Below are 23,892 nucleotides of genomic sequence, written 5' to 3'. Positions count from 1 at the left end.
GGCGTGTGGCTGTTCAACACATTAAACCACATGCATGTTTACACTAACAAGTGTTATGCATAATCATGCTAAAGTTAGCCAAGGAACTATAAAACTTCAAGTTTACAACATGGACTGTATAGATGTAAACGAATATGCTGAATTACCTGTGGAGAATATAGAAAGTGTCCCAGTCAGTCAGTGTCCCTTGAGCCCCATCTTGGAAAACTAACTCCAATAGTGACTTTGGTCTTGATGTTTTTCCTGTCACGTTGTCGTTTAAAATCCCCGTTTCGCTTCCTTGGCGATTTGTTTTAATGTCCTCGAGAATATGTCTTCAACAGGCTTTCAAATCAAAGCATTAGATCGCAGGTTCATCACGTTGTGCGGTTGTTGTAAAATCCGAAGGACTCAGCTACGCAGGTCACAGGCTGGATACGTCATCAAGCCTGGTTTATTTAAAAAAACTGACCATTACATTCGCAAGTCATACGCATATTACATCAATTTACAATTAACTAAGAATAATTGTCAGCTTTATAATTGTTAATATTCTGAAATAAGACTGTCTTGATGACGTATACCGCCTACACATGCAACCTCCGAAGGCTTCAGCTATCGGCCAGCATGAGTGTAGAGTGAAAGCGCGAAAGGCGGAGCTTGAATTTCAGGAATGTCCCTCGTCGGCGAATGTATTTCAAAGATGGAGGCACAACATGGATTCAGCCAGAGAGCGCTTCGACGGTATGCATTTTAAATAGCAGATTCTACACTTACGAGAATACTTTCATTAGTGGGTGGGAAGTAATTACACATGAATGAGCACATACTTTTGAAAGAAAACATGGGTTTTTGTTAAGAATTAACTCAATAAAGTACACAGTAGAGCTTTAAAGCCACAAGTAAAACGGTCCAACCCCCGTGTCTCTACAATGTTCTGATGCTGAGATATAAGGCTTTGTTTATTCCGTTGCTAGGGTACTAAGTTTGGTTGCTAGGGAGGAAATTGGCATCCCATAATAATCAACCTTCAAGCCACAAGTAAAACGGTCCAACCCCCGTGTCTCTGAGATGTTCTGAAGCGGAGATATAAGGCTTTGTTTATTCCGTTGCTAGGGTACTAAGTTTGGTTGCTAGGGAGAAAATTGGCATCCCATAATGATCAACCTTCAAGCCACAAGTAAAACGGTCCAACCCCCGTGTCTCTATGATGTTCTGAAGCGGAGATATAAGGCTTTGTTTATTCCGTTGCTAGGGTACTAAGTTTGGTTGCTAGGGAGAAAATTGGCATCCCATAATGATCAACCTTCAAGCCACAAGTAAAACGGTCCAACCCCCGTGTCTCTATGATGTTCTGAAGCGGAGATATAAGGCTTTGTTTATTCCGTTGCTAGGGTACTAAGTTTGGTTGCTAGGGAGAAAATTGGCATCCCATAATGATCAACCTTCAAGCCACAAGTAAAACGGTCCAACCCCCATGTCTCTATGATGTTCTGAAGCGGAGATATAAGGCTTTGTTTATTCCGTTGCTAGGGTACTACGTTTGGTTGCTAGGGAGAAAATTGGCATCCCATAATGATCAACCTTCAAGCCACAAGTAAAACGGTCCAACCCCCGTGTCTCTATGATGTTCTGAAGCGGAGATATAAGGCGTTGTTTATTCCGTTGCTAGGGTACTAAGTTTGGTTGCTAGGGAGAAAAATGGCATCCCATAATGATCACACTTAAAGCCACAAGTAAAACGGTCCAACCCCCGTGTCTCTACAATGTTCTGATGCTGAGATATAAGGCTTTGTTTATTCCGTTGCTAGGGTACTAAGTTTGGTTGCTAGGGAGGAAATTGGCATCCCATAATAATCAACCTTCAAGCCACAAGTAAAACGGTCCAACCCCGTGTCTCTATGATGTTCTGAAGCGGAGATATAAGGCTTTGTTTATTCCGTTGCTAGGGTACTAAGTTTGGTTGCTAGGGAGAAAAATGGCATCCCATAATGATCACACTTAAAGCCACAAGTAAAACGGTCCAACCCCCGTGTCTCTACAATGTTCTGATGCTGAGATATAAGGCTTTGTTTATTCCGTTGCTAGGGTACTAAGTTTGGTTGCTAGGGAGGAAATTGGCATCCCATAATAATCAACCTTCAAGCCACAAGTAAAACGGTCCAACCCCCGTGTCTCTGAGTTTTCTGAAGCGGAGAAATAAGGCTTTGTATATTCCGTTGCTAGGGTACTAAGTTTGGTTGCTAGGGAGAAAATTGGCATCCCATAATGATCAACCTTCAAGCCACAAGTAAAACGGTCCAACCCCTGTGTCTCTATGATGTTCTGAAGCGGAGATATAAGGCTTTGTTTATTCCGTTGCTAGGGTACTAAGTTTGGTTGCTAGGGAGAAAATTGGCATCCCATAATGATCAACCTTCAAGCCACAAGTAAAACGGTCCAAACCCCGTGTCTCTATGATGTTCTGAAGCGGAGATATAAGGCTTTGTTATTCCGTTGCTAGGGTACTAAGTTTGGTTGCTAGGGAGAAAATTGGCATCCCATAATGATCAACCTTCAAGCCACAAGTAAAACGGTCCAACCCCCGTGTCTCTATGATGTTCTGAAGCGGAGATATAAGGCTTTGTTTATTCCGTTGCTAGGGTACTAAGTTTGGTTGCTAGGGAGAAAATTGGCATCCCATAATGATCAACCTTCAAGCCACAAGTAAAACGGTCCAACCCCCATGTCTCTACGACACTCTAAAGTAAAGATATTCCATCTGGGACGCTTTTATTCCCTTATATGGGCATGTTTCCTGCCCCATTATAAGTCAATGGGAAATTTTGGGGGCCTCTTACACCCCAGGGGTATAGCTTACACCCCATTGTGATGTATGTTCTTACAGAGCCTGTCAGCCACCTTAAATGTGGTAAGCCACAAGTTTCTACAAGTTTCTCACTCACAGCTATGACCCGTCAAAGTTTGTCTCAATGTTAAGTCAATGGAAATTTTGGGGTGTTCGAGCCCCCCGTTTAGGAATTCGGAAGGTCCCATCAGTTAGAAAAGATATAGCACACTAAGTCAGACCAGTCTGAAGGTCCGTGGAAAATTTGGTGCATGTATTCGGTTGCTAGGGTACTGTATTTGGTTGCTAGGGAAAAAAATGGCATCCACTAGTGATTACCCTCCGAGTCACGAGTCAAACGGTCCAACCCCCGTGTCTCTACGATGTTCTGATGCGGAGATATAAGGCTTTGTTTACTCTGTTGCTAGGGTACTGTATTTGGTTGCTAGGGAAAAAAATTGCATCCACTAGTGATTACCCTCCGAGTGACGAGTAAAACGGTCCAACCCCCTTGTCTCTACGATGTTCTGATGCGAAGATATAAGGCTTTGTTTATTCCGTTGCTATGGTGTTCATATTTGGTTGCTAGGGGCGTGGCTTAACACCTCTTGGCATCCACTAGTGATTACCCTTCGAGTCACGAGTAAAACGGTCCAACCCCCTTGTCTCTACGATGTTCTGATGCGAAGATATAAGGCTTTGTTTATTCCGTTGCTAGGGTGTTCATATTTGGTTGCTAGGGGCGTGGCTTAACACCTCTTGGCATTAACTAGTGAATACCCTTCGAGTCACGAGTAAAACGGTCCAACCCCCGTGTCTCTACGATGTTCTGATGTGGAGATATTAGGCTTTGTTTATTCGGTTGCTAGGGTACTGTATTTGGTTGCTAGGGAAAAAAATGGCATCCACTAGTGATTACCCTCCGAGTCACGAGTCAAACGGTCCAACCCCCGTGTCTCTACGATGTTCTGATGCGGAGATATAAGGCTTTGTTTACTCTGTTGCTAGGGTACTGTATTTGGTTGCTAGGGAAAAAAATTGCATCCACTAGTGATTACCCTCCGAGTCATGAGTCAAACGGTCCAACCCCCGTGTCTCTACGATGTTCTGATGCGGAGATATAAGGCTTTGTTTACTCTGTTGCTAGGGTACTGTATTTGGTTGCTAGGGGAAAAAATGGCATCCACTAGTGATTACCCTCCGAGTCACGAGTCAAACGGTCCAAACCCCATGTCTCTACGATGTTCTGATGCGGAGATATAAGGCTTTGTTTACTCTGTTGCTAGGGTACTGTATTTGGTTGCTAGGGAAAAAAATGGCATCCACTAGTGATTACCCTCCGAGTCATGAGTCAAACGGTCCAACCCCCATGTCTCTATGATGTTCTGATGTGGAGATATAAGGCTTTGTTTACTCTGTTGCTAGGGTACTGTATTTGGTTGCTAGGGGCGTGGCTTGGGAGTGGCCAATGATGTGCCCAGTGATTACACTCCGAGTCACAAGTAAAACGGTCCAACCCCCGTGTCTCTACGATGTTCTGATGCGGAGATATAAGGCTTTGTTTACTCTGTTGCTAGGGTACTGTATTTGGTTGCTAGGGGCGTGGCTTGGGAGTGGCCAATTATGTGCCCAGTGATTACACTCCGAGTCACAAGTAAAACGGTCCAACCCCCGTGTCTCTACGATGTTCTGATGCGGAGATATAAGGCTTTGTTTACTCTGTTGCTAGGGTACTGTATTTGGTTGCTAGGGGCGTGGCTTTGGAGTGGCCAATGATGTGCCCAGTGATTACACTCCGAGTCACAAGTAAAACGGTCCAAACCCCATGTCTCTACGATGTTCTGATGCGGAGATATAAGGCTTTGTATATTCGGTTGCTAGGGTGCTCAAATTTGGTTGCTAGGGGCGTGGCTTGGGAGTGGCCAATGATGTGCCCAATTGTTACACCCCTAGTCACAAGTAAAACGGTCCAACCCCCGTGTCTCTACGATGTTCTGATGCCGAGATATAACTGTTTGTATTTTATGTTGCTAGGGTGCTCAAAAGTGGTTGCTAGGGGCGTGGCTTAGTAAGTCTGTAAGGATCCTGAGAGACTGATTGGATGCCTGAGTAAAATGAGCCCACCCCCATGTCTCTATGACACTGTGGTGCAAAGATATCCATCCGGGCATTTTATAATGGCAGTCTATGGTATAGGTTGCTAGGGTGCCCAAAATGGTTGCTATGGTAACCTTACACCCCATTGTGGGGGACGTCCTGACAGAGTCTAGCATCCTCTGTAAATTTAGTAACCCACATGTTTCTATGAAATCCTGGCTCGGACCTATGACCCGTCAAAATTTTTGCAATGGTAAGTCTATGGGATTTTGCCCCATTGACTTTTCATTGGGGCACTTTTGGGCACCTCTTACACCCCAGGGGTACAACTTACACCCCATTGTGATCCATGTTCTTACAGAGCCTACCACCCTCTTCAAATGTTGTAACCCACATGTTTCTACAAAATCCTCGAGCGGAGCTATGACTCGTCAAAGTTGGGCGCAATGTTAAGTCAATGGGATTTTTTGGGTGGTTTTTCGCCCCCCTTTCAGAAATCCTGCACCCGATCGCTTATAAAAGTCATAGCACACCTCTCCTCAATAAGCCGGTCGATTTGAGCCCTAATTTATGGTTCTACGACAAAGCGTGCGGGACGAGTTACGCGCCGAAAAAGTGTCCAGAAAAAGAATAATAATAATAATAATAATAACTAGATAGGTACATTTCCTGAAGAAAATGTGAGTGGTGCTTGCCGTGGCAAAATTCTCGGGACAATATATGATTATACTCCAACCCAAAAGTAAAACGTTCCAACCCCCGTGTCTCTACGATGTTCTGATGCGGAGATATAAGGCTTTGTTTAAACTGTTGCTAGGGTACTGTATTTGGTTGCTAGGGAAAAAATTGGCATCCACTGGTGATTACACTCTAAGTCACAAGTCAAACGGTCCAACCCCCGTGTCTCTATGATGTTCTGATGTGGAGATATAAGGCTTTCTTTACTCTGTTGCTAGGGTAATGTATTTGGTTGCTAGGGAGAAAATTGGCATCCACTAGTGATTACACTCCGAGTCACGAGTCAAACGGTCCAAACCCCGTGTCTCTACGATGTTCTGATGCGGAGATATAAGGGTTTGTTTACTCTGTTGCTAGGGTACGGTATTTGGTTGCTAGGGAAAAAAATGGCATCCACTAGTGATTACCCTCCGAGTCATGAGTCAAACGGTCCAACCCCCATGTCTCTACGATGTTCTGATGTGGAGATATAAGGCTTTGTTTACTCTGTTGCTAGGGTACTGTATTTGGTTGCTAGGGGCGTGGCTTGGGAGTGGCCAATGATGTGCCCAGTGATTACACTCCGAGTCACAAGTAAAACGGTCCAACCCCCGTGTCTCTACGATGTTCTGATGCGGAGATATAAGGCTTTGTTTACTCTGTTGCTAGGGTACTGTATTTGGTTGCTAGGGGAGTGGCTTGGGAGTGGCCAATGATGTGCCCAGTGATTACACTCCGAGTCACAAGTAAAACGGTCCAAACCCCGTGTCTCTACGATGTTCTGATGCGGAGATATAAGGCTTTGTTTACTCTGTTGCTAGGGTACTGTATTTGGTTGCTAGGGGCGTGGCTTGGGAGTGGCCAATGATGTGCCCAGTGATTACACTCCGAGTCACAAGTAAAACGGTCCAAACCCCGTGTCTCTACGATGTTCTGATGCGGAGATATAAGGCTTTGTTTATTCGGTTGCTAGGGTGCTCAAATTTGGTTGCTAGGGGCGTGGCTTGGGAGTGGCCAATGATGTGCCCAATTGTTACACCCCTAGTCACAAGTAAAACGGTCCAACCCCCGTGTCTCTACGATGTTCTGATGCCGAGATATAACTGTTTGTATTTTATGTTGCTAGGGTGCTCAAAAGTGGTTGCTAGGGGCGTGGCTTAGTAAGTCTGTAAGGATCCTGAGAGACTGATTGGATGCCTGAGTAAAATGAGCCCACCCCCATGTCTCTATGACACTGCGGTGCAAAGATATCCATCCGGGCATTTTATAATGGCAGTCTATGGTATAGGTTGCTAGGGTGCCCAAAATGGTTGCTATGGTAACCTTACACCCCATTGTGGGGGACGTCCTGACAGAGTCTAGCACCCTCTTCAAATTTAGTAACCCACATGTTTCTATGAAATCCTGGCTCAGACCTATGACCCGTCAAAATTTTTGCAATGGTAAGTCTATGGGATTTTGCCCCATTGACTTTTCATTGGGGCACTTTTGGGCACCTCTTACACCCCAGGGGTACAACTTACACCCCATTGTGATCCATGTTCTTACAGAGCCTACCACCCTCTTCAAATGTTGTAACCCACATGTTTCTACAAAATCCTCGAGCGGAGCTATGACTCGTCAAAGTTGGGCGCAATGTTAAGTCAATGTGATTTTTTGGGTGGTTTTTCGCCCCCCTTTCGGAAATCCTGCACCCGATCGCTTATAAAAGTCATAGCACACCTCTCCTCAATAAGCCGGTCGATTTGAGCCCTAATTTATGGGTCTACGACAAAGCGTGCGGGACGAGTTACGCGCCGAAAAAGTGTCCAGAAAAAGAATAATAATAATAATAATAACTAGATAGGTACATTTCCTGCAGAAAATGTGAAGTGGTGCTTGCCGTGTCAAAATACCCGGGACAATATATGATTATACTCCAACCCAAAAGTAAAATGGTCCAACCCCCGTGTCTCTACGATGTTCTGATGCGGAGATATAAGGCTTTGTTTACTCTGTTGCTAGGGTACTGTATTTGGTTGCTAGGGAAAAAAATGGCATCCACTAGTGATTACCCTCCGAGTCATGAGTCAAACGGTCCAACCCCCATGTCTCTACGATGTTCTGATGTGGAGATATAAGGCTTTGTTTACTCTGTTGCTAGGGTACTGTATTTGGTTGCTAGGGGCGTGGCTTGGGAGTGGCCAATGATGTGCCCAGTGATTACACTCCGAGTCACAAGTAAAACGGTCCAACCCCCTTGTCTCTACGATGTTCTGATGCGGAGACATAAGGCTTTGTTTACTCTGTTGCTAGGGTACTGTATTTGGTTGCTAGGGGCGTGGCTTGGGAGTGGCCAATTATGTGCCCAGTGATTACACTCCGAGTCACAAGTGAAACGGTCCAACCCCCGTGTCTCTACGATGTTCTGATGCGGAGATATAAGGCTTTGTTTATTCGGTTGCTAGGGTGCTCAAATTTGGTTGCTAGGGGCGTGGCTTGGGAGTGGCCAATGATGTGCCCAATTGTTACACCCCTAGTCACAAGTAAAACGGTCCAAACCCCGTGTCTCTACGATGTTCTGATGCGGAGATATAAGGCTTTGTTTATTCGGTTGCTAGGGTGCTCAAATTTGGTTGCTAGGGGCGTGGCTTGGGAGTGGCCAATGATGTGCCCAATTGTTACACCCCTAGTCACAAGTAAAACGGTCCAACCCCCGTGTCTCTACGATGTTCTGATGCCGAGATATAACTGTTTGTATTTTATGTTGCTAGGGTGCTCAAAAGTGGTTGCTAGGGGCGTGGCTTACTAAGTCTGTAAGGATCCTGAGAGACTGATTGGATGCCTGAGTAAAATGAGCCCACCCCCATGTCTCTATGACACTGTGGTGCAAAGATATCCATCCGGGCATTTTATAATGGCAGTCTATGGTATAGGTTGCTAGGGTGCCCAAAATGGTTGCTATGGTAACCTTACACCCCATTGTGGGGGACGTCCTGACAGAGTCTAGCACCCTCTTCAAATTTAGTGACCCACATGTTTCTATGAAATCCTGGCTCGGACCTATGACCCGTCAAAATTTTTGCAATGGTAAGTCTATGGGATTTTGCCCCATTGACTTTTCATTGGGGCACTTTTGGGCACCTCTTACACCCCAGGGGTACAACTTACACCCCATTGTGATCCATGTTCTTACAGAGCCTACCACCCTCTTCAAATGTTGTAACCCACATGTTTCTACAAAATCCTCGAGCGGAGCTATGAACCGTCAAAGTTGGGCGCAATGTTAAGTCAATGGGATTTTTTGGGTGGTTTTTCGCCCCCCTTTCGGAAATCCTGCACCCGATCGCTTATAAAAGTCATAGCACACCTCTCCTCAATAAGCCGGTCGATTTGAGCCCTAATTTATAGGTCTACGACAAAGCGTGCGGGACGAGTTACGCGCCGAAAAAGTGTCCAGAAAAAGAAGAATAATAATAATAATAATAATAAGTATGCAAGATAGTAATAGTGATGCTTTGCATAAATGCAAGCACCACTAATAATAAGTATGCAAGATAGTAATAGTGATGCTTTGCATAAATGCAAGCACCACTAATAATAACTAGATAGGTACATTTCCTGAAGAAAATGTGAGTGGTGCTTGCCGTGGCAAGTTTCGTGGGACAATTTATGATTATACTCCAAGCCAAAAGTAAAATGGTCCAACCCCCTTGTCTCTACGATGTTCTGAAGCAGAGATATAAGGATTTGTTTACTCTGTTGCTAGGGTACTGTATTTGGTTGCTAGGGGAAAAAATGGCATCCACTAGTGATTACCCTCCGAGTCACGAGTCAAACGGTCCAACCCCCATGTCTTTACGATGTTCTGATGCAGAGTTAAAAGGCTTTGTTTACTCTGTTGCTAGGGTACTGTATTTGGTTGCTAAGGAAAAAATGGCATCCACTAGTGATTACCCTCCAAGACACGAGTCAAACGATCCAACCCCCGTGTCTCTACGATGTTCTGATGCGGAGATATAAGGCTTTGTTTACTCTGTTGCTAGGGTACTGTATTTGGTTGCTAGGGAAAAAAATTGCATCCACTAGTGATTACCCTCCGAGTCACGAGTCAAACGGTCCAACCCCCGTGTCTCTACGATGTTCTGATGCGGAGATATAAGGCTTTGTTTACTCTGTTGCTAGGGTACTGTATTTGGTTGCTAGGGAAAAAAATGGCATCCACTAGTGATTACCCTCCGAGTCACGAGTCAAACGGTCCAACCCCCGTGTCTCTACGATGTTCTGATGCGGAGATATAAAGCTTTGTTTACTCTGTTGCTAGGGTACTGTATTTGGTTGCTAGGGAAAAAAATGGCATCCACTAGTGATTACCCTCCGAGTCATGAGTCAAACGGTCCAACCCCCATGTCTCTACGATGTTCTGATGTGGAGATATAAGGCTTTGTTTACTCTGTTGCTAGGGTACTGTATTTGGTTGCTAGGGGCGTGGCTTGGGAGTGGCCAATGATGTGCCCAGTGATTACACTCCGAGTCACAAGTAAAACGGTCCAACCCCTGTGTCTCTACGATGTTCTGATGCGGAGATATAAGGCTTTGTTTACTCTGTTGCTAGGGTACTGTATTTGGTTGCTAGGGGCGTGGCTTGGGAGTGGCCAATTATGTGCCCAGTGATTTCACTCCGAGTCACAAGTAAAACGGTCCAACCCCCGTGTCTCTACGAAGTTCTGATGCGGAGATATAAGGCTTTGTTTACTCTGTTGCTAGGTTACTGTATTTGGTTGCTAGGGGCGTGGCTTGGGAGTGGCCAATGATGTGCCCAGTGATTACACTCCGAGTCACAAGTAAAACGGTCCAAACCCCGTGTCTCTACGATGTTCTGATGCGGAGATATAAGGCTTTGTTTATTCGGTTGCTAGGGTGCTCAAATTTGGTTGCTAGGGGCGTGGCTTGGGAGTGGCCAATGATGTGCCCAATTGTTACACCCCTAGTCACAAGTAAAACGGTCCAACCCCCGTGTCTCTACGATGTTCTGATGCCGAGATATAACTGTTTGTATTTTATGTTGCTAGGGTGCTCAAAAGTGGTTGCTAGGGGCGTGGCTTAGTAAGTCTGTAAGGATCCTGAGAGACTGATTGGATGCCTGAGTAAAATGAGCCCACCCCCATGTCTCTATGACATTGTGGTGCAAAGATATCCATCCGGGCATTTTATAATGGCAGTCTATGGTATAGGTTGCTAGGGTGCCCAAAATGGTTGCTATGGTAACCTTACACCCCATTGTGGGGGACGTCCTGACAGAGTCTAGCACCCTCTTCAAATTTAGTAACCCACATGTTTCTATGAAATCCTGGCTCGGACCTATGACCCGTCAAAATTTTTGCAATGGTAAGTCTATGGGATTTTGCCCCATTGACTTTTCATTGGGGCACATTTGGGCACCTCTTACACCCCAGGGGTACAACTTACACCCCATTGTGATCCATGTTCTTACAGAGCCTACCACCCTCTTTAAATGTTGTAACCCACATGTTTCTACAAAATCCTCGAGCGGAGCTATGGCTCGTCAAAGTTGGGCGCAATGTTAAGTCAATGGGATTTTTTGGGTGGTTTTTCGCCCCCCTTTCGGAAATCCTGCACCCGATCGCTTATAAAAGTCATAGCACACCTCTCCTCAATAAGCCGGTCGATTTGAGCCCTAATTTATGGGTCTACGACAAAGCGTGCGGGACGAGTTACGCGCCGAAAAAGTGTCCAGAAAAAGAAGAATAATAATAATAATAACTAGATAGGTACATTTCCTGAAGAAAATGTGAAGTGGTGCTTGCCGTGGCAAATTTCGGGGGACAGTATATGATTATACTTCCAGTCACGAGTAAAACGATCCAAACCCCGTGTCTCTATGATGTTCTGATGCGAAGATATAAGGCTTTGTTTATTCGGTTGCTAGGGTACTGTATTTGGTTGCTAGGGAAAAAATTGGCATCCCATAGTGATTACACGCCGAGTCACGAGTCAAACAGTCCAACCCCCGTGTCTCTACGATGTTCTGATGCTGAGATATAAGGCTTTGTTTACTCTGTTGCTAGGGTACTGTATTTGGTTGCTATGGTAAAAAAATGGCATCCCATAATGATTACACGCCGAGTCACGAGTCAAATGGTCCAACCCCCGTGTCTCTACGATGTTCTGATGCGGAGATATAAGGCTTTGTTTACTCTGTTGCTAGGGTACTGTATTTGGTTGCTAGGGAAAAAATTGGCATCCCATAATAATTACACTACGAGTCACGAGTCAAACGGTCCAACCCCTGTGTCTCTACGATGTTCTGATGCGGAGATATAAGGCTTTGTTTACTCTGTTGCTAGGGTACTGTATTTGGTTGCTAGGGAAAAAATTGGCATCCCATAATAATTACACTCCGAGTCACGAGTCAAACGGTCCAACCCCCGTGTCTCTACGATGTTCTGATGCGGAGATATAAGGCTTTGTTTACTCTGTTGCTAGGGTACTGTATTTGGTTGCTAGGGAAAAAATTGGCATCCCATAATAATTACACTCCGAGTCACGAGTCAAACGGTCCAACCCCCGTGTCTCTACGATGTTCTGATGCTGAGATATAAGGCTTTGTTTACTCTGTTGCTAGGGTACTGTATTTGGTTGCTAGGGAAAAAATTTGCATCCCATAATGATTACACGCCAAGTCACTAGTCAAACGGTCCAACCCCCGTGTCTCTGAGATGTTCTGATGCGGAGATATAAGGCTTTGTTTACTCTGTTGCTAGGGTACTGTATTTGGTTGCTAGGGAAAAAAATTTGCATCCCATAATGATTACACTCTGAGTCACTAGTCAAACGGTCCAACCCCCGTGTCTCTACGATGTTCTGATGCGGAGATATAAGGCTTTGTTTACTCTGTTGCTAGGGTACTGTATTTGGTTGCTAGGGAAAAAATTGGCATCCCATAATGATTACACTCTGAGTCACGAGTCAAACGGTCCAACCCCCGTGTCTCTACGATGTTCTGGTGCGGAGATATAAGGCTTTGTTTACTCTGTTGCTAGGGTACTGTATTTGGTTGCTAGGGAAAAAATTGGCATCCCATAATGATTACACTCCGATTCAGGAGTCAAACGGTCCAACCCCCGTGTCTCTACGATGTTCTGATGCGGAGATATAAGGCTTTGTTTACTCTGTTGCTAGGGTACTGTATTTGGTTGCTAGGGAAAAAATTGGCATCCCATAATGATTACACTCTGAGTCACTAGTCAAACGGTCCAACCCCCGTGTCTCTATGATGTTCTGATGCAGAGATATAACTGTTTGAATTTTATGTTGCTAGGGTGCTCAAAAGTGGTTGCTAGGGGCGTGGCTTAAAAGCTTTGGGAATATCCTGATAGACTGATTGGATGTCTGAGTAAAATGAGCCCACCCCCTTGTCTTTACGACATTGTAAAGCAAAGATATCCCATCTGGAACTTTTTTATTCCCTTATATGGGCATGTTTCCTGCCCCATTATAAGTCAATGGGAAAATTCGGGTGCCTCTTACACCCCAGGGGTACAACTTACACCCCATTGTGATCCATGTTCTTACAGAGTCTACCACCCTCTTCAAATAATGTAACCCACATGTTTTTACAAAATCCTCGCCTGTACCTATGACCCGTCAAAGTTTTTGCAATGTTAAGTCTATGGGATTTTCCCCCATTGACTTTTCATTGGGGCACTTTTGGGCGCCTCTTACACCCCAGGGGTACAACTTACACCCCAATGTGATGTATGTTCTTACAGAGTCTACCACCCTCTTCAAATGTTGTAACTCACATGTTTCTACAAAATCCTCGAGCGGAGCTATGACTCGTCAAAGTTGGGCGCAATGTTAAGTCAATGGGATTTTTCGGGTGGTTTTTCGCCCCCCTTTCGGAAATCCTGCACCCGATCGCTTATAAAAGTCATAGCACACCTCTCCTCAATAAGCCGGTCGATTTGAGCCCTCTTTCATGGGTCTACGACAAACCGTGCGGGACGAGTTAGGTGCCGAAAAAACGTGCAGATGTAAGAATAAAATATAATAATATCCCTGAGGAATAGTAATAGTGATGCCTTGCATAAATGCAAGCACCACTAATAATAATAAGTATGCAAGATAGTAATAGTGATGCTTTGCATAAATGCAAGCACCACTAATAATAATAATAAGTATGCAAGATAGTAATAGTGATGCTTTGCATAAATGCAAGCACCACTAATAATAATAAGTATGCAAGATAGTAATAGTGATGCTTTGCATAAATGCAAGCACCACTAACTAGATAGGTACATTTCCTGAAGAAAATGTGAAGTGGTGCTTGCCGTGGCAAAATTCTCGGGACAATTTATGATTATACTCCAACTCAAAAGTAAAACGTTCCAACCCCCGTGTCTCTATGATGTTTTGATGCAGAGATATAAGGCTTTGTTTATTCGGTTGCTAGGGTACTGTATTTGGTTGCTAGGGGCGTGGCTTGGGAGTGGCCAATGATGTGCCCAGTGATTACACTCCGAGTCACAAGTAAAACGGTCCAAACCCCGTGTCTCTACGATGTTCTGATGCGGAGATATAAGGCTTTGTTTATTCGGTTGCTAGGGTGCTCAAATTTGGTTGCTAGGGGCGTGGCTTGGGAGTGGCCAATGATGTGCCCAATTGTTACACCCCTAGTCACAAGTAAAACGGTCCAACCCCCGTGTCTCTACGATGTTCTGATGCCGAGATATAACTGTTTGTATTTTATGTTGCTAGGGTGCTCAAAAGTGGTTGCTAGGGGCGTGGCTTAGTAAGTCTGTAAGGATCCTGAGAGACTGATTGGATGCCTGAGTAAAATGAGCCCACCCCCATGTCTCTATGACACTGTGGTGCAAAGATATCCATCCGGGCATTTTATAATGGCAGTCTATGGTATAGGTTGCTAGGGTGCCCAAAATGGTTGCTATGGTAACCTTACACCCCATTGTGGGGGACGTCCTGACAGAGTCTAGCACCCTCTTCAAATTTAGTAACCCACATGTTTTTATGAAATCCTGGCTCGGACCTATGACCCGTCAAAATTTTTGCAATGGTAAGTCTATGGGATTTTGCCCCATTGACTTTTCATTGGGGCACTTTTGGGCACCTCTTACACCCCAGGGGTACAACTTACACCCCATTGTGATCCATGTTCTTACAGAGCCTACCACCCTCTTCAAATGTTGTAACCCACATGTTTCTACAAAATCCTCGAGCGGAGCTATGACTCGTCAAAGTTGGGCGCAATGTTAAGTCAATGGGATTTTTCGGGTGGTTTTTCGCCCCCCTTTCCAAAATCCTGCACCCGATCGCTTATAAAAGTCATAGCAGTCGTGTCCTTAATAAGCCCGTCGATTTGAGCCCTCTTTCATGGGTCTACGACAAACCGTGCGGGACGAGTTAGGTGCCGAAAAAACGTGCAGATGTAAGAATAAAATATAATAATAATAATAATAATATCCCTGAGGAATAGTAATAGTGATGCCTTGCATAAATGCAAGCACCACTAATAATAGTAATAAGTATGCAAGATAGTAATAGTGATGCTTTGCATAAATGCAAGCACCACTAATAACTAGATATTAAAGTTTGAGGACAAACTTTATGTTGGCTTGAAAAAGCGTAGCCTGAACATTTAAAATGGTTTGACAGAAGTTTATTTTAGTAGGCTATCTGGCTGTTAGCATGATTAGCATGAAGTTAGCATGATTAGCATGAAGCTAGCATGATCAGTATGAAGCTAGCATGAAGCTAACATGATTAGCATGAAGCTAACATGAAGCTAACATGATTAGCATGAAGCTAGCATGATGCTAGCATGATTAGCATGAAGCTAGCATGAAGCTAACATGATTAGCATGAAGCTAGAATGAAGCTAACATTTATTCCGTTGCTAGGGTACTAAGTTTGGTTGCTAAGGAGAAAATTGGCATCCCATAATGATCAACCTTCAAGCCACAAGTAAAACGGTCCAACCCCCGTGTCTCTATGATGTTCTGAAGCGGAGATATAAGGCATTGTTTATTCCGTTGCTAGGGTACTAAGTTTGGTTGCTAGGGAGAAAAATGGCATCCCATAATGATCACACTTAAAGCCACAAGTAAAACGGTCCAACCCCCGTGTCTCTACAATGTTCTGATGCTGAGATATAAGGCTTTGTTTATTCCGTTGCTAGGGTACTAAGTTTGGTTGCTAGGGAGAAAATTGGCATCCCATAATGATCAACCTTCAAGCCACAAGTAAAACGGTCCAACCCCCGTGTCTCTATGATGTTCTGAAGCGGAGATATAAGGCTTTGTTTATTCCGTTGCTAGGGTACTAAGTTTGGTTGCTAGGGAGAAAATTGGCATCCCATAATGATCAACCTTCAAGCCACAAGTAAAACGGTCCAACCCCCGTGTCTCTATGATGTTCTGAAGCGGAGATATAAGGCTTTGTTTATTCCGTTGCTAGGGTACTAAGTTTGGTTGCTAGGGAGAAAATTGGCATCCCATAATGATCAACCTTCAAGCCACAAGTAAAACGGTCCAACCCCCGTGTCTCTATGATGTTCTGAAGCGGAGATATAAGGCTTTGTTATTCCGTTGCTAGGGTACTAAGTTTGGTTGCTAGGGAGAAAATTGGCCTCCCATAATGATCAACCTTCAAGCCACAAGTAAAACGGTCCCACCCCCGTGTCTCTATGATGTTCTGAAGCGGAGATATAAGGCTTTGTTTATTCCGTTGCTAGGGTACTAAGTTTGGTTGCTAGGGAGAAAATTGGCATCCCATAATGATCAACCTTCAAGCCACAAGTAAAACGGTCCCACCCCCGTGTCTCTATGATGTTCTGAAGCGGAGATATAAGGCTTTGTTTATTCCGTTGCTAGGGTACTAAGTTTGGTTGCTAGGGAGAAAATTGGCATCCCATAATGATCAACCTTCAAGCCACAAGTAAAACGGTCCAACCCCCGTGTCTCTATGATGTTCTGAAGCGGAGATATAAGGCTTTGTTTATTCCGTTGCTAGGGTACTTAGTTTGGTTGCTAGGGAGAAAATTGGCATCCCATAATGATCAACCTTCAAGCCACAAGTAAAACGGTCCAACCCCCGTGTCTCTATGATGTTCTGAAGCGGAGATATAAGGCTTTGTTTATTCCGTTGCTAGGGTACTAAGTTTGGTTGCTAGGGAGAAAATTGGCATCCCATAATGATCAACCTTCAAGCCACAAGTAAAACGGTCCCACCCCCGTGTCTCTATGATGTTCTGAAGCGGAGATATAAGGCTTTGTTTATTCCGTTGCTAGGGTACTAAGTTTGGTTGCTAGGGAGAAAATTGGCATCCCATAATGATCAACCTTCAAGCCACAAGTAAAACGGTCCAACCCCCGTGTCTCTATGATGTTCTGAAGCGGAGATATAAGGCTTTGTTTATTCCGTTGCTAGGGTACTTAGTTTGGTTGCTAGGGAGAAAATTGGCATCCCATAATGATCAACCTTCAAGCCACAAGTAAAACGGTCCAACCCCCGTGTCTCTATGATGTTCTGAAGCGGAGATATAAGGCTTTGTTTATTCCGTTGCTAGGGTACTAAGTTTGGTTGCTAGGGAGAAAATTGGCATCCCATAATGATCAACCTTCAAGCCACAAGTAAAACGGTCCAACCCGCATGTCTCTACGACACTCTAAAATGAAGATATTCCATCTGGGACGCTTTTATTCCTTTATATGGGCATGTTTCCTGCCCCATTATAAGTCAATGGGAAATTTTGGGGGCCTCTTACACCCCAGGGGTACAGCTTACACCCCATTGTGATGTATGTTCTTACAGAGCCTGTCAGCCTCCTTAAATGTGGTAACCCACAAGTTTCTACAAGTTTCTCACTCACAGCTATGACCCGTCAAAATTTGTCTCAATGTTAAGTCAATGGAAATTTTGGGGTGTTCGAGCCCCCCGTTTAGGAATTCGGAAGGTCCCATCAGTTAGAAAAGATATAGCACACTCCGTCAGACCAGTCTGAAGGTCCGTGGAAAATTTGGTGCATGTAGCTTGAAAGCTCTAGGACGAGTTAGTGTTCGTAATTTTGGTCTCAGAAAAAGAATAATAATAATAACTAGATATTAAAGTTTGAGGACAAACTTTATGTTGGCTTGAAAAAGCGTAGCCTGAACATTTAAAATGGTTTGACAGAAGTTTATTTTAGTAGGCTATCTGGCTGTTAGCATGATTAGCATGAAGTTAGCATGATTAGCATGAAGCTAGCATGATTAGCATGAAGCTAGCATGATGTTAGCATGATCAGTATGAAGCTAGCATGAAGCTAACATGATTAGCATGAAGCTAACATGAAGCTAACATGATTAGCATGAAGCTAACATGAAGCTAACATGATTAGCATGAAGCTAGCATGAAGCTAACATGATTAGCATGAAGCTAGAATGAAGCTAACATTTATTCCGTTGCTAGGGTACTAAGTTTGGTTGCTAAGGAGAAAATTGGCATCCCATAATGATCAACCTTCAAGCCACAAGTAAAACGGTCCAACCCCCGTGTCTCTATGATGTTCTGAAGCGGAGATATAAGGCTTTGTTTATTCCGTTGCTAGGGTACTAAGTTTGGTTGCTAGGGAGAAAATTGGCATCCCATAATGATCAACCTTCATGCCACAAGTAAAACGGTCCAACCCCCGTGTCTCTATGATGTTCTGAAGCGGAGATATAAGGCTTTGTTTATTCCGTTGCTAGGGTACTAAGTTTGGTTGCTAGGGAGAAAATTGGCATCCCATAATGATCAACCTTCAAGCCACAAGTAAAACGGTCCAACCCCCGTGTCTCTATGATGTTCTGAAGCGGAGATATAAGGCTTTGTTTATTCCGTTGCTAGGGTACTAAGTTTGGTTGCTAGGGAGAAAATTGGCATCCCATAATGATCAACCTTCAAGCCACAAGTAAAACGGTCCAACCCCCGTGTCTCTATGATGTTCTGAAGCGGAGATATAAGGCTTTGTTTATTCCGTTGCTAGGGTACTAAGTTTGGTTGCTAGGGAGAAAAATGGCATCCCATAATGATCACACTTAAAGCCACAAGTAAAACGGTCCAACCCCCGTGTCTCTACAATGTTCTGATGCTGAGATATAAGGCTTTGTTTATTCCGTTGCTAGGGTACTAAGTTTGGTTGCTAGGGAGGAAATTGGCATCCCATAATAATCAACCTTCAAGCCACAAGTAAAACGGTCCAACCCCCGTGTCTCTAAGATGTTCTGAAGCGGAGAAATAAGGCTTTGTTTATTCCGTTGCTAGGGTACTAAGTTTGGTTGCTAGGGAGAAAATTGGCATCCCATAATGATCAACCTTCAAGCCAAAAGTAAAACGGTCCAACCCCCGTGTCTCTATGATGTTCTGAAGCGGAGATATAAGGCTTTGTTTATTCCGTTGCTAGGGTACTAAGTTTGGTTGCTAGGGAGAAAATTGGCATCCCATAATGATCAACCTTCAAGCCACAAGTAAAACGGTCCAACCCCCGTGTCTCTATGATGTTCTGAAGCGGAGATATAAGGCTTTGTTTATTCCGTTGCTAGGGTACTAAGTTTGGTTGCTAGGGAGAAAATTGGCATCCCATAATGATCAACCTTCAAGCCACAAGTAAAACGGTCCAACCCCCGTGTCTCTATGATGTTCTGAAGCGGAGATATAAGGCTTTGTTTATTCCGTTGCTAGGGTACTAAGTTTGGTTGCTAGGGAGAAAATTGGCATCCCATAATGATCAACCTTCAAGCCACAAGTAAAACGGTCCAACCCCCGTGTCTCTATGATGTTCTGAAGCGGAGATATAAGGCTTTGTTTATTCCGTTGCTAGGGTACTAAGTTTGGTTGCTAGGGAGAAAATTGGCATCCCATAATGATCAACCTTCAAGCCACAAGTAAAACGGTCCAACCCCCGTGTCTCTATGATGTTCTGAAGCGGAGATATAAGGCTTTGTTTATTCCGTTGCTAGGGTACTAAGTTTGGTTGCTAGGGAGAAAATTGGCATCCCATAATGATCAACCTTCAAGCCACAAGTAAAACGGTCCAACCCCCGTGTCTCCACAATGTTCTGATGCTGAGATATAAGGCTTTGTTTATTCCGTTGCTAGGGTACTAAGTTTGGTTGCTAGGGAAGAAATTGGCATCCCATAATAATCAACCTTCAAGCCACAAGTAAAACGGTCCAACCCCCGTGTCTCTAAGATGTTCTGAAGCGGAGAAATAAGGCTTTGTTTATTCCGTTGCTAGGGTACTAAGTTTGGTTGCTAGGGAGAAAAATGGCATCCCATAATGATCAACCTTCAAGCCACAAGTAAAACGGTCCAACCCCCGTGTCTCTATGATGTTCTGAAGCGGAGATATAAGGCTTTGTTTATTCCGTTGCTAGGGTACTAAGTTTGGTTGCTAGGCAGAAAATTGGCATCCCATAATGATCAACCTTCAAGCCACAAGTAAAACGGTCCAACCCCTGTGTCTCTATGATGTTCTGAAGCGGAGATATAAGGCTTTGTTTATTCCGTTGCTAGGGTACTAAGTTTGGTTGCTAGGGAGAAAATTGGCATCCCATAATGATCAACCTTCAAGCCACAAGTAAAACGGTCCAACCCCCGTGTCTCTATGATGTTCTGAAGCGGAGATATAAGGCTTTGTTTATTCCGTTGCTAGGGTACTAAGTTTGGTTGCTAGGGAGAAAATTGGCATCCCATAATGATCAACCTTCAAGCCACAAGTAAAACGGTCCAACCCCCGTGTCTCTATGATGTTCTGAAGCGGAGATATAAGGCTTTGTTTATTCCGTTGCTAGGGTACTAAGTTTGGTTGCTAGGGAGAAAATTGGCATCCCATAATGATCAACCTTCAAGCCACAAGTAAAACGGTCCAACCCCCGTGTCTCTATGATGTTCTGAAGCGGAGATATAAGGCTTTGTTTATTCCGTTGCTAGGGTACTAAGTTTGGTTGCTAGGGAGAAAATTGGCATCCCATAATGATCAACCTTCAAGCCACAAGTAAAACGGTCCAACCCCCGTGTCTCTATGATGTTCTGAAGCGGAGATATAAGGCTTTGTTTATTCCGTTGCTAGGGTACTAAGTTTGGTTGCTAGGGAGAAAATTGGCATCCCATAATGATCAACCTTCAAGCCACAAGTAAAACGGTCCAACCCCCGTGTCTCTATGATGTTCTGAAGCGGAGATATAAGGCTTTGTTTATTCCGTTGCTAGGGTACTAAGTTTGGTTGCTAGGGAGAAAATTGGCATCCCATAATGATCAACCTTCAAGCCACAAGTAAAACGGTCCAACCCCCGTGTCTCTATGATGTTCTGAAGCGGAGATATAAGGCTTTGTTTATTCCGTTGCTAGGGTACTAAGTTTGGTTGCTAGGGAGAAAATTGGCATCCCATAATGATCAACCTTCAAGCCACAAGTAAAACGGTCCAACCCCCGTGTCTCTATGATGTTCTGAAGCGGAGATATAAGGCTTTGTTTATTCCGTTGCTAGGGTACTAAGTTTGGTTGCTAGGGAGAAAAATGGCATCCCATAATGATCAACCTTCAAGCCACAAGTAAAACGGTCCAACCCCCATGTCTCTACGACACTCTAAAGTAAAGATATTCCATCTGGGATGCTTTTATTCCCTTATATGGGCATGTTTCCTGCCCCATTATAAGTCAATGGGAAATTTTGGGGGCCTCTTACACCCCAGGGGTATAGCTTACACCCCATTGTGATGTATGTTCTTACAGAGCCTGTCAGCCACCTTAAATGTGGTAAGCCACAAGTTTCTACAAGTTTCTCACTCACAGCTATGACCCGTCAAAGTTTGTCTCAATGTTAAGTCAATGGAAATTTTGGGGTGTTCGAGCCCCCCGTTTAGGAATTCGGAAGGTCCCATCAGTTAGAAAAGATATAGCACACTAAGTCAGACCAGTCTGAAGGTCCTTGCAAAATTTGGTGCATGTAGCTTGAAAGCTCTAGGACGAGTTAGTGTTTAAAATTTAGTCTCAGAAGAAAGCGGAATAATAATAATAATAAGTTTAATAGCAATAACAATATGTTGGCTTTTTCAAGCCAACATAATAAGTTTAAAAGCAATAACAATATGTTGGCTTTTTCAAGCCAACATAATAATAATAACTAGATAGGTACATTTCCTGAAGAAAATGTGAGTGGTGCTTGCCGTGACAAAATTCTGGAGATCATATATGATTATACTCCAAGCCAAAAGTAAAACGATCCAACTCCCGTGTCTCTACGATGTTCTGATGCGGAGATATAAGGCTTTGTTTACTCTGTTGCTAGGGTACTGTATTTGGTTGCTAGGGAAAAAAATGGCATCCACTAGTGATTACCCTCCGAGTCACGAGTCAAACAGTCCAAACCCCGTGTCTCTACGATGTTCTGATGCGGAGATATAAGGCTTTGTTTACTCTGTTGCTAGGGTACTGTATTTGGTTGCTAGGGGCGTGGCTTGGGAGTGGCCAATTATGTGCCCAGTGATTACACTCCGAGTCACAAGTAAAACGGTCCAACCCCCGTGTCTCTACGATGTTCTGATGCGGAGATATAAGGCTTTGTTTACTCTGTTGCTAGGGTACTGTATTTGGTTGCTAGGGCGTGGCTTGGGAGTGGCCAATGATGTGCTTAGTGATTACACTCCGAGTCACAAGTAAAACGGTCCAAACCCCGTGTCTCTACGATGTTCTGATGCGGAGATATAAGGCTTTGTTTATTCGGTTGCTAGGGTGCTCAAATTTGGTTGCTAGGGGCGTGGCTTGGGAGTGGCCAATGATGTGCCCAATTGTTACACCCCTAGTCACAAGTAAAACGGTCCAACCCCCGTGTCTCTACGATGTTCTGATGCCGAGATATAACTGTTTGTATTTTATGTTGCTAGGGTGCTCAAAAGTGGTTGCTAGGGGCGTGGCTTAGTAAGTCTGTAAGGATCCTGAGAGACTGATTGGATGCCTGAGTAAAATGAGCCCACCCCCATGTCTCTATGACACTGTGGTGCAAAGATATCCATCCGGGCATTTTATAATGGCAGTCTATGGTATAGGTTGCTAGGGTGCCCAAAATGGTTGCTATGGTAACCTTACACCCCATTGTGGGGGACGTCCTGACAGAGTCTAGCACCCTCTTCAAATTTAGTAACCCACATGTTTCTATGAAATCCTGGCTCGGACCTATGACCCGTCAAAATTTTTGCAATGGTAAGTCTATGGGATTTTGCCCCATTGACTTTTCATTGGGGCACTTTTGGGCACCTCTTACACCCCAGGGGTACAACTTACACCCCATTGTGATCCATGTTCTTACAGAGCCTACCACCCTCTTCAAATGTTGTAACCCACATGTTTCTACAAAATCCACGAGCGGAGCTATGACTCGTCAAAGTTGGGCGCAATGTTAAGTCAATGGGATTTTTTGGGTGGTTTTTCGCCCCCCTTTCGGAAATCCTGCACCCGATCGCTTATAAAAGTCATAGCACACCTCTCCTCAATAAGCCGGTCGATTTGAGCCCTAATTTATGGGTCTACGACAAAGCGTGCGGGACGAGTTACGCGCCGAAAAAGTGTCCAGAAAAAGAAGAAGAAGAATAACTAGATAGGTACATTTCCTGAAGAAAATGTGAAGTGGTGCTTGCCGTGGCAAATTTCGGGGGACAATATATGATTATACTCCAAGCCAAAAGTAAAACAATTCAACCCACATGTCTCTACGATATTCTGATGCGAAGATATAAGGCTTTGTTTATTCAGTTGCTTGGGTACTGTATTTGGTTGCTAGGGAGAAAATTGGCATCCACTAGTGATTACACTCCGAGTCACGAGTCAAACGGTCAAACCCCCGTGTCTCTACGATGTTCTGATGCGGAGATATAAGGCTTTGTTTACTCTGTTGCTAGGGTACTGTATTTGGTTGCTAGGGAAAAAATTGGCATCCACTAGTGATTACACTCCGAGATACGAGTCAAACGGTCCAACCCCCGTGTCTCTGCGATGTTCTGATGTGGAGATAAAAGGCTTTGTTTACTCTGTTGCTAGGGTAATGTATTTGGTTGCTAGGGAGAAAATTGGCATCCACTAGTGATTACACTCCGAGTCACGAGTCAAACGGTCCAAACCCCGTGTCTCTACAATGTTCTGATGCGGAGATATAAGGCTTTGTTTACTCTGTTGCTAGGGTACTGTATTTGGTTGCTAGGGGAAAAATGGCATCCACTAGTGATTACCCTCCGAGTCAC

The sequence above is a fragment of the Paramisgurnus dabryanus genome, chromosome 4 (assembly GCF_030506205.2).
Source record: "Paramisgurnus dabryanus chromosome 4, PD_genome_1.1, whole genome shotgun sequence".
NCBI lineage: Eukaryota > Metazoa > Chordata > Actinopteri > Cypriniformes > Cobitidae > Paramisgurnus > Paramisgurnus dabryanus.
This window is presented reverse-complemented; position numbering follows the sequence as displayed.